The sequence below is a fragment of the Tachypleus tridentatus genome, chromosome 13 (genome assembly GCF_004210375.1).
Source record: "Tachypleus tridentatus isolate NWPU-2018 chromosome 13, ASM421037v1, whole genome shotgun sequence".
Taxonomy (NCBI): Eukaryota; Metazoa; Arthropoda; class Merostomata; order Xiphosura; family Limulidae; genus Tachypleus; species Tachypleus tridentatus.
The window spans coordinates 246,959,178-246,970,925 of record NC_134837.1 but is presented as its reverse complement, the minus strand read 5'-3'; the positions used below and the strand labels follow the sequence as shown (position 1 = coordinate 246,970,925).

At 31.4% G+C, this 11,748-nt stretch overlaps 1 long non-coding RNA gene across 2 annotated transcripts; it reads right to left on the bottom strand.

Moving 5' to 3' along the window:
• Nucleotides 1-2,840: 2,840 nt before the first annotated feature.
• On the bottom strand, nt 2,841-10,824 carry LOC143241034 (uncharacterized). Of its 2 annotated transcripts, XR_013022154.1 has the most exons (3): nt 10,582-10,824; nt 8,941-9,021; nt 2,841-3,270 (listed from the first exon to the last, which is right to left on the bottom strand). It is a non-coding gene; the product is annotated as an uncharacterized LOC143241034 (long non-coding RNA). The 2 variants fall into 2 exon arrangements; XR_013022155.1 differs by lacking the exon at nt 8,941-9,021.
• Between the last annotated feature and the right edge of the window lie 924 nt (nt 10,825-11,748).

Below are 11,748 nucleotides of genomic sequence, written 5' to 3'. Positions count from 1 at the left end.
AGTACAGAACTAAAGTAAATACACAATCAATAATTTACTTAAAACGGGGACAAGTCTTATAAAGAACTCATGATTCTGTTTTCTTTGGGGACCATATTTATATTTGTAAAAAATACAGTTAGTTGTCAACTAGCGAAACAAAATGTTCTCATAGCAGAGAAAATAAACGTGTTCTACTCTCGGCGTTCAATTTGTAAATACAATAATATTAATATAATACATCTTTGTAAAATTATAACAGGTACATAATGTTTTTTTATGATAAAAAATCACCAATGGAAAAAATCAGTTACAACACATTCATATCATGGTATCATCCTCAACACTATTCGTGTTTAAAAGAGCAGTTAAGCAGAAAACTCTTTCTGTAAAATCGTTTCTCGAGGAGTACAATAAACTTGCGTAGATGAAGTCCATTTAAAATAACAGCTTTCATTAAATTTTGGAATCAGAATGACCAGATATAAAGAATGTCAATTCTTCATTTGTAACTGACTCAGTACATGTTTCTGTTAAAACAGTGTATAATAGCATCTCCACTGTACTTTGCTACAAATTGGGTTTACGAGACCTAATAGTGAATAATTTATGAAGTTGGTGTAACACACAAAGTATATTAAATTGTTATTTATATCATCACCTAGACCAAGCCATCATGCCGTATACTTAGTGTGTGGTTAACGGATCTTACCTGTTAGGAAATCCTTTAATACATAGGAGTTTAATATTTCGGTACTTGATTTATTTTTTTTCAGGGAATATAATAACATTTCTACAACGTTTTATAATAACTTATCCCTAGAAAAGTAACGATGGAAAAATATATACCGTTTATTTTACTGGTAATTTCGCTAGATTTCATTCCTTCTTGATCACTGTGTATGAGAGGTGAATCTTAGAGCTCTCTAGCCTCAAAATCGTATTGCTATATCTACAGTGGGCAGAGTTCAGATAGCCCTATAAGCAAATTTTTAGTTAACAATAAATAATACAAACATTTCAATATTACGGACGGCCCTGGCTAATTTTGTGCTAAACTCAACAAAAGGAAACACGTGAACGTGACTTAACACATGATTGCTACTAGCGATGTATATTATGGAAACTCCGATTAAGTTTAGCACCATTAGCCTATTTAAGGGAGAAAGTAGGAAATAACTCATATTTCAAGAGTTAGAATTAAATTTTTAGAATAATACATTTAGAGATACTCACTTTATCACACCCACAAAAATACTGGATACACAAAACTAACGAGACCTAATAACTTACCTCTAGGGTGAATAAAAATTAATGGGTGAATTCAAGTGTGGTACCTTTTCATTTGTCTTTGTCACGTAGAAGATATTGAAATGACATAATACGGATTAGCTCTAGTACGAAAGCTAAAATCCTAAAAAAAACTATTATAAACTCGCAAGGTTAATCCGGGATTTAGGATTGGAAAAAAAATATATATCTATATGCACATGCATAAGGATGTGTAAAAAAAATATCAAATACAAAATATAAGAGTGTGTTGGTTGTAAAGAAATACTTAAATGATACTAAGAGAAAAATTGGGGATTGTTTTACGTAGTGTGGGGAAATGAAAATATTTCATAAACAAACTCTCATAATAAGTATCGTTTGTTTAAAGTTAAGCGCAAAGCTACACAATGGATTATCTGTGCTCTACCCTGTTTGTAGTGTTTTGAGTTCGCAGATATACCGTTGTGCCACAGAGGGGGAGGGACAGAATAAGTAGTCAAAAGAGAAACGGCAATAAATGACCTTAATCTAATGAACTCGAGTTGTTTTCATTGTAAAAGTATCACTCATCAAAGAACTGTTAGTAAATACATTTATGTACTGCAGACCACAGAGCATGAAAGTTAACCAATATGAAAGTGCTTTGTCACATTTGTGCAAACAATAAATAACATTTTGAAAATACTAACTGTTTATTGCCAGTTATTACTTGGCAAAGTAACCCTTCCTGAGATATAAAAAAGAACACAACAATATTTAATAGAGAGATACTTTTCCATATCTCCTAGCATTCGAAGATTACGTCTCTCATATCTTGAATCTTCTCCTTTAAAAAGGAAAAATCATGAAGCGCAAGACATGTTCCATGATCAAGATGCAATACAAAGATATGGTTTTACAACCGGACTTCACGTTGACAACATATCCTCAGCTGCATAGTGCAAAGGGAAATTTTTATTTTTTCATTGGTAAATTGTTACGGTACGTTAAACACTGAGCTACGCTGGGTCCAATCAATCCATGAGATAAACCATTACGAAATTATAATAGATGCTGCCAGAATTAAATCATACCAGAAATTACAAATACAGGTTATTAAAAATTCATTAATAAAGCCCAATAGCCCTTTAATTAGTTTAAATTTAGTATAAATAAACAATACTAAGTGGCTGTGTTGGAGGTAAAGGTTATATTAAAATAGGACATCGATGGAGTTAAACATGATTGTTTTATAGTAGAGTTATGCTAAACAACAAAAAAATAGCAAAATAACAAATCATTCATATTGTATTTAGAATTTTACTACTGTAGACATTAAAATAATAAATGCTGTGTCATTCTCAAAGGTTGGTGCTATTCTATCATTATTGCAATTACTAAAGTGTTTAATTATCAAAATTTATTAATAGAAAGAGTGAAATAGTTTTGTGTTAATATTACGCTATAAACAATTTAAAATATTCATAAGAAAGTTAGAATAAAAAAATCCCACAGTAAGAAATGTTGATAGTAATATTTCCATTAATACTTATTCGTAAAATTTTTTCACTAGAGATAAATAAAATTGGAAAAAAAATGTGACAGTTTTTTTTTCTTTCTGATTTACTAAATCTGACAATGCTAGTTATTTTAAGCGCATTTGCTCTCACATCAAATGGCTACTTTTGGAAACTGATCTTCATACATTTATAAATACATGCAATGATAAGATTAATTATTATCTTGTTACTATAAGATAATAAAATAGCAATTTGACGAACAGTCAATCAAGAAATAATTAGTGGTGTACCTACAAAAAAAACGTCATTCTATAGTAATGTAATAAATGTTCAAAAATCGGTTGGTTTAATTAGTATTTGTTATCTTTGAGTTTCATTGAGATAAGAAAGTAAATGTTACAAGCAGTAGTACTTGCCCTATGTATTTCGGTGCTTGACAGCTCCATTCTAATCTTCCATATCTCAATTTAACTTTGAGACACGTCGTTCTATCCCAAAGGTTTGTGTTCCATGTTACACACTAAGTAAAAAAATAGATAAGGCTATGTTATACTTGTTGTAGCAAAAAAATATGAAATATATTATTTTCTCCATGTTTTATTTATGGAAAACATCTACTGCAAGAAATAATATGTTTATATAATAATAAATACAATTAATAATGAGTAGTCTCGATTATTTGTAACAGGACGTCAATAGGTAATAAAATGTAGTTTAACACTGAGAGGTTTGGAGTCCACCAAACTACATCAAAAAAGAAAAAAACAAGCAATAGAAATAAGATAATTCTAAACACAAAATAAAACATATTGCGAAAAACATAGCTGTACAGATTTGTATGCGTTCTGTTACTTTTTACACTATATATATCATAATTACGTTAATAGCTATAGCAGGACTAAATTGTACTAAATATGCAATATGCGCAATACACTTAAAATATAAAACATACTGAAAAAAATATATGTAAACAAAACATTAGAAGTACTTTATACACACTTTGAATAGTAAATAAATCAACATGCACACTACCAAATCTCCAAAACATTTGACAAAGTCACATAGAAAAGAATAATAACACAATTTTCAGAACACCATAAATTTCTAAATATCACTATCTGATTCACTGTTGATGTTGTTTTTTAATTTCACGCAAAGCTACATGAGGGCTCTCTGCGCTAGCTGTCCCTAATTTAGCAGTGTAAGACCAGAGGGAAGGCAGCTAGTCATCACCAACCACTGTTAACTCTTGGGCTACTCTTTTTGCAGCGAATAATGGGATTGACCGTCACATTATAATGCTCCCACAACTGTTTGGTGTGACGAGGTTGTGAACCTGACGATGACCGAAGAAGGTCGAAACATTTTTCTCTCCTCTACGTAAAAAAATTTCTCAACCCAAACGAGCCATTTTTACATATATATTTTTCTCTAGAAGTGGATTTTCTAGACATCACTGATCCAAACGAGTATGTTCAGCAAGTTGTCAGAAAGCCAAACATCTGATTTGAATGCTTCGTACATCGTTTCTCTTGAACTTGCAAGAGCAAAGAAACATTTTATTGATGAAAGTTTAGTAAAGAATGTGTTGTTGAAATGGCAGAGGTGTTTGGGGATGCCAAAATTGTTGAGAAATTTGAATGAGTGCCGATTCCCAACCAAACCATACAAATAAGTGTCACTGGTATGCAAGAACAGTTACAAAACTCACTTGTTGGATTGGCTGAAAAAAGTACTTATTTCTCGCTTTGTCTTGACGAAAATACTGATCAAGCAGATGTAAGTCTTCTGTTAATATTTGTACGCATTATTCATGAAGTTTTTTCAACGAAAGAGGAATTATTGAATTATGTGCTCTTCGTGGGACCACAAAAGGAAATGATATCTTTGAAACAGTGAAAAATTCAGTTGATAAAATCGAAGGTTTCAATTAGTGTTCACGAATAACGATGATGATTGGAAAAAAAATAGGCTTGCTTTTCTAAGGGAAAATTTAGTAACTTGTCCAACATTTCATTGTGTTATTCATCAAGGAGCTTTGTCAACAAGCTGACGTTCCACTTGAATTGTGTGATTTACAAGCTGATCCGTTTCTGGAAACCTGTCAACGAAAATAACCATATTTCTTTAAACTACTTTCAAAAATATATTTCCAAATCTGCGTGCTTTTAGACAGAAAATGATACCAATGTTTGGTAGCACATACATATGTAAAAGTGTGCTCTCCGCGATGAAATTCATTAAGAACTACAACAGAAGTCGCCTCACGGATTCTTCTCTGCTCCACCTCTTGAGACTAGCAACGACAGAACTCCATGTCGACATACCCGCTTTGGGTAATGCTGCTGAGAGACCTCAAAGTTCACATCGAAAATGTTATGTCCTTACTACGTTAAATATCATGGTTTGCTATTCTAGTTTCTTTTATATGCATATTTTTATTAAATTTACTTATTAAGTAATTGAACATGTTTTAATTATATTTTCCTTTTATTTTTACAATGAAATACATCTTTTTTTCACAAATATGCTCGTCCAAATATCATGCAACGTAAAGTAGGTCACATTCAAATTTACTTCTTCCCCAATCGTAACTCATTTTGCCATGTTTAAAGGACATAAACAAACCCTACCATGGATCTATTTACTCTTTATTTTGCATTATGTAATACACAAAAAAGCCCTATTTGGACAAAAATATAATGTCGCCCGCCACAAGACTCGTGAATGTAGTTGTGGCCCTCGGACACTCTTAAGTAGGAAGCCTCTGAAGTAGATGAAGATAGATAAAAAAACAATTAAAAAAAGGAAGGTGAAACCAACAATTTACACGCTGGTGTAAAAAGAGCAAGTAAATAGAAAGTGAGATCTAGAGGAACAAAAGAATCCAATTAAGCAACATAATTGTTTCAACAAAAAGCATACTGTATGGAACTATATCAGTTATAATTAATATTCCAGAGACTCCAAAGAAATGTTGAGAACGGATAGGCGTTTGCTAAGCATGGGTGAAAATGAGTAACAAAATTCAATAGAAATCCAGAACTATCAATTCTGTAAGTTTTATTCCACAAATCTAATTTTATTTGTAAGGTACGGGTATCACATATGTGGGTCTAAAAGTAAATAAAAGTAGAGCATTACATCTTATTTTTCTGAAAATAATGAAACTAATCTCTAAATTGTCCTCTTCCTCTGTACTCGTTAGAAGTGGTAACATAAGAGTGACGTTTCTGTTGTGTAATTCACTTTCTAATTGTCTGAAGTCCACATCATGAAGTGAACAATTGGATTGAGTGGTAAACAAAGTGACGCCTTCTTTATGTCACTTTCTTCCAAGAACGGAGAAGGTGAATGGATGCATATAAACATCTTAAAACTATAAAGACGACATGTCTTTTTATTTCCACATAGCCAAGTGCTGATCATTATTTCTACTTGTATAATCTGAAATATTAATTTAACTAAATATTACACTTTGATCACTATTAGTTTTGTTAAGAGAATGCTACAATAAAATGTCGGCTCCGATCATGTTTGATCGCGATAGTATTAATAATTCTAAAAAAAATATATCCTACTATATAAACAGCGTAATAAACAGCGGTTTCGTTTCTCATGTTCATGATATTGAAAAGTTCCTTGTTCAAGACCGAAGTATAAACTTGTGTGCCATAACTGCTAGTATTACCAGAAGACGTTGTCTGCCTCAAAGTAGAGATGTAACCGCTGTTATAACTGTTGTGTACTCTGGTCAGCATTAAGTTGTAAAGTGCTTCACTATTGTCTCGTTTGTTAGCTAGAAGATTACTCCTCCTTTTTTTTGTTTGTTTATTTTGAGTTTCGCGCAAAGCTACTCGAGGGAAGGCAGCTAGTCATCGCCACCCACCGCCAACTCTTGGGCTACTCTTTTACCAACGAATAGTGGGATTGTACCGTTACATTATAACACCTCCACGAGTGTAATGGCGAGCATATTTGGTGCGACTGGAAGTTGAACGTCTTAACACGCTTGGCCATGCCGGTCCCCATCTTAAGGAGTAAGTCTACAAAAATACTTACATTTTGAAAATAATTCTTTAACTTTGAAATTATGTCGTTTGATAGATACGAAACACACGAAAAACGCTTGTAAGATTTACACGAGTGCTGTCACGTGTGTCGGAACGTTGACAAAAGGTTTAAATTTTATTTCAACCACTTTTACATATGCTTTTAATTTCTATCTAGTTTTTTAACTTTTGTCACTCATTTCATAATAAAGTCACAGTATCGTTGAAAGTTTATTTGTTTTAGCCATTAAGCACAAAGCTACATAATGGGTTTTCTGTGCTTTGCCCAGCTCGAGTATCGAATCCAAGTTTTAGCGTTATAATTCCACACTGGAAGGAAAACAGACTGTTCGTCTGTCGTTACGCAACGCTATATTGAAGTGTGCATAATTCGGCCACTGAGTTCATGTAACAACAACTTCAAAATATACTAAAGAAACAGTCGCGATAAATGAAAATCCATTGATTGTTTAAATAATAAGTTGAAAATTTAGAAAATATGTATAGATATTTTCACGCTGACATTTTTTAACATTCACACGTGTAACACTTCGGCCAAATAATGAGAGACAACAATTATAATAAAATCTTAGATAAATCGGTTCAAGATGTATTTATTAATCCCTCCACACTTTAAGAGAAATGAAGATAGCATATTCACCAATCTGATTTCCCAAATTAAGAATAAAATTGCAATACGATAAAATCAAACTGTCATAAGTAAGATACAAGGAAAATAATATATACGATGAAAAGACTATAAATATATTAAGGAATGAAAAAAAAACATGTCTCTTTGCTCTTTATACCGGAAACTTGAATATGAATAACAGACTGTTAAAGTAGGTGATCGGTATATAAACACACGAACATTTTTTATGCAAATAGTTAAAGCTAACTTTTTATGCAAATAGTTGAAGCTAACGTTATTTTAGAAAATGTGAAACGCATGTACAGGTAAATACATACAATTTAGAATTATTTTTGCAAAATCTTTTTATTAATGAAACACGTCCGATTGTGTAATGAAAAATTTGAGGTTTAATATCAGGATTCAATCTCTTTAAGAGGGAATAGAACAGATATACGATTGTGCAGGCTTAAATTTAACAATTAAATGGGAATTTAAAATAATAAATAAATATTTGTGTTTTGGATCGCTATAATTTCAGCTTTACAGATATATTTATTTCTATTGCGAATTTATTCAAGCAAAATGGAAGCACTACAAATATTTGCCAATACTATACTATAACACATATGTTTAGAACTGTTCCTGTTTCTGATTAAAAGCATATTTTCCTTCGCTTTGCTCTCTTTATTTATTCGTCTTCTGTAATTGTTTGTTAATTTTTAATTTTGCACAAAGCTACACGAGGGTTATCTGCGCTAGCCGTTCCTAATTTAGCAATGTAAGAGTATAGAAAATTCAGATAATCATCACCACCTAGCGCCAACTCTTGAGCTACTCTTTTACAAACAAATAGTGTGATTGACCGTAAAATTATAACTCACCTACGGCTGAAAGGGAGAGCATGTTTGGTGGGACGGAGATTCGAACAAACGGCTCTTAGATCACGAGTTCACTGCCTTAACCACCTACCGTAGTTCTGTATTTTCTTATTCACTTCCATCATTTTTATTTATTTTCCCAAGCCATGCCAGATACACCTCTATTCCTTATACTAAATTAAATCGTTTCATAACCAAAAGGGATTTTGTTGTTTCTAAATCTGTTGAACTTAAAATAGCGTGAGATATTTCAATATTTCGAGCCGGCATGGCCAAAAGGTAAGAGAGCAGAATTAGCAGTCTCAGTAGCCCAAGAGTTGAAGGTAGCTGGCGATGAACATCTGCCCTCTCTCTACCCTTACACCACTAAATTAGGTGCGGGTAGCACAAATAGCTCTTGTTTAGCTTTGCGCAAAATGCCCCCGAAAAAAACAAAAAACTCCAATACTTGGGACAAACTATAGTTGAATAATAAATAAGTAACGAAGTATTATTATTCAGATTTAAAGCGTTAACTGATATCTTCATTACAGGCTTTTTAAGAAAAAAAATGAATTTCTAGGAAATCACGTATTGAAAAAAAAAGACATATTGTAAAAAATGGAAATACAATAAGTTAAACTTACTTCTCTTTCTGATAAGTAAAAAACATTTAGCATCACCGGGACGAATAAAGAGATCAGTTCCAGCATCTGCCTGCAAAAATTCTAAGAGAAAATAAATTATTACAATTTGAGTTGCTTTATATATCACAATAAGTTACCAAGTAACTATTTAGAAAGCTACAACTTTTTCATTAAATTGACCATCATGGAAATATAACAATATCACGAAAAATTTTAAACATACATTATATTTTGTAAGGTTGACTTAAAGTTACAATCACAAAAGTTTCATTCAAATTTTGTTACCTGTTAACATTTCTTTTGACTAAACTATTTTTAAAACCCTGAATGAACTCCAATTGGCTTCAATATTTTAAACGTGATTTATCTTGTGATATGTTTGTACTGCATTTTTTCAAAAATATTCATATAATTATATGTTATAAAGCATTAATAAAAAAATCATCATCATATGATGAGTGATTTTTCTATATATGCACTAGTATCTATGGATTTGAAGCTCATAAAATTCCGTATTTGGCCATTAAGTAAAAAAACCCGAATAAACATATCGAAAATCGTATTGTAATACCTCAAATGAAATACAAACTAAATCAAGGCCCGACATGGCCAATGGCGTGCGACTCGTAATCTGAGGGTCGCGGGTTCTCATCCGCGTCGCGCTAAACATGCTCGCCCTCCCAGCCGTGAGGGCGTTATAATGTGCGGTCAATCCCACTATTCTTTGGTAAAATAGTGGCCCAAGAGTTGGCGCTTGGTGGTGATGACTTGCTGCCTTCCCTCTAGTCTTACACTGCTAAATTAGGGACGGCTAGCACAGATAGCCCTCGAGTAGCTTTGTGCGAAATTCCAAAACAAACAAACAAAACTAAATCAAGAAATAGTTACATATAAATTAAATTTCAATACTTTTGTCTCGATAGAAGAAGGACTGAGGTATCACTAGGCATATTACACTTTAAGAAACAAGAAGGTATTTCATTCATATCGAATTAAACTAAAATATACACTAGTTCCAGAACGTATAACATAAAAAAGGTTTGATTTCCTTGGGTGATTAGTTAGTCTATTGTGTAGCCTTTTGTTTGACAGGAAAACTCAAAAAATTGTTTATTACTGATATTTTATAAAATAAGTTATCTTTGTTTGTTTACGAACATATAAATGTTGCTTATATGGAAGAGCTGAAGTCTTATTCCCTAAACAAATTCCCGTGTACGTTTCAAATGAAAAATAATTTTAAAATAATATATTCTGTTTCCATAAGTTATAATAACGAAAAATAATGAATTCAAAAATTATATTTGAGTGTCGCTAGATTGAAGAAATCTGTCATTATACTTTTTTATATCTATGTATATCCATAAATTTGCTTTATTTAAAATCTTGACTGACCTAACTCTAATCATTCTCTCACCGTATGTTTAATAATACACCCAGCTATTATAAAGTAAGGAATGATCGTAGATGACGCTACTAAAATGTAAGCTGTTTACAAAGCTGCAAAGAATACATTATGGCAATACATAAATTCAAAATTCAGAAATTACATATTACAATACTGTAACAAAATACTTTCTGAAAAAGATTTCGGAGTTTATATTTGGAGGAACATGTATTTTTTCACTAAAAGTAACTTACCTGCGAATGGTGACATTCTACGACCTTGTGTTTCTTCTAATAGTACAACCATTACAGCAATTAATCTATGCAATGCTACTTTTATTCTATCTGACATAACTTCACTTGGAAATATATTCAATACATCAGTCAAGGTATCAAATCCTTCGTTTATAAGATACGGTACTCTGAATAGGCTACAAAGATTTTAAAGAAACACTTTATACAAAAGGTTTATAAGTAGCTAAACACAGCCTTGTGTCTACGTTTCCTCCGTGAAACTGAAACGTGTTACTAACATATATATAGTTACAGAAGTACTTTGTGTACATTTTATGAATTCAATAATTTTACACAAGTAAAAATTTAGTGAAATATAAAGACTTAAAACCTATATCAGACTATTTGAAATCTCAAAAGAACAACAGAGAAGAAGTTAGTTGTTAAAATAATCGAATTAAAGATTAGTTGAACATAAAACAACATAATATTAAACTGACTGTGTAAAATTAAGCACACTTGCAATATACATAATTCCAAACATAAATTTTAAAACAATGACACTTTGATCATAATAGATAGGCAAAACCTCTTTAAATTTTTTACGTGCTAAATTATGTATTCATGCTTTTGATAGAATTATGGTGAAAAATACACCAGAAAAAGGAAATAATGACAAAACAAATAATTTAAAATGGAACAAAATGCTATTTTAAATACTTGTGAAAAGGCAGTATATGTCAAAGCTTCATGAAGCATTATTAACTCATATGGCATAAATTTGAATATAAGCAAATTTTACACTTTAATATTTAAAATTATTCAGATAATATTTAGTTGTACGTAAAAATACGATTAATAATAAACTGAATAATAACTCGGACTATGTTTTTCTTCTTTTTTCTTTATCTTTATTTTGTTTGTAGATATAGTCATCAATGTAGTTCTCCTTAAAATGTGAATATTTAATACGTGGAATACAACTGAGTGGAAAGCACAGAAGAATTATACACTAACCATAATGTACATATTGAACACGTTCCATCACATCCAGAAAAATAGATATTATGAATACACATTAACTGTTTTTAATCACCATGTAAAGTAAAAGAGTCGCGATGGTAACGTTTTAATAAAAAAATTATTTCATTAAACTGTTCGAATTAGTTAAACTTCATTATTAGGTTT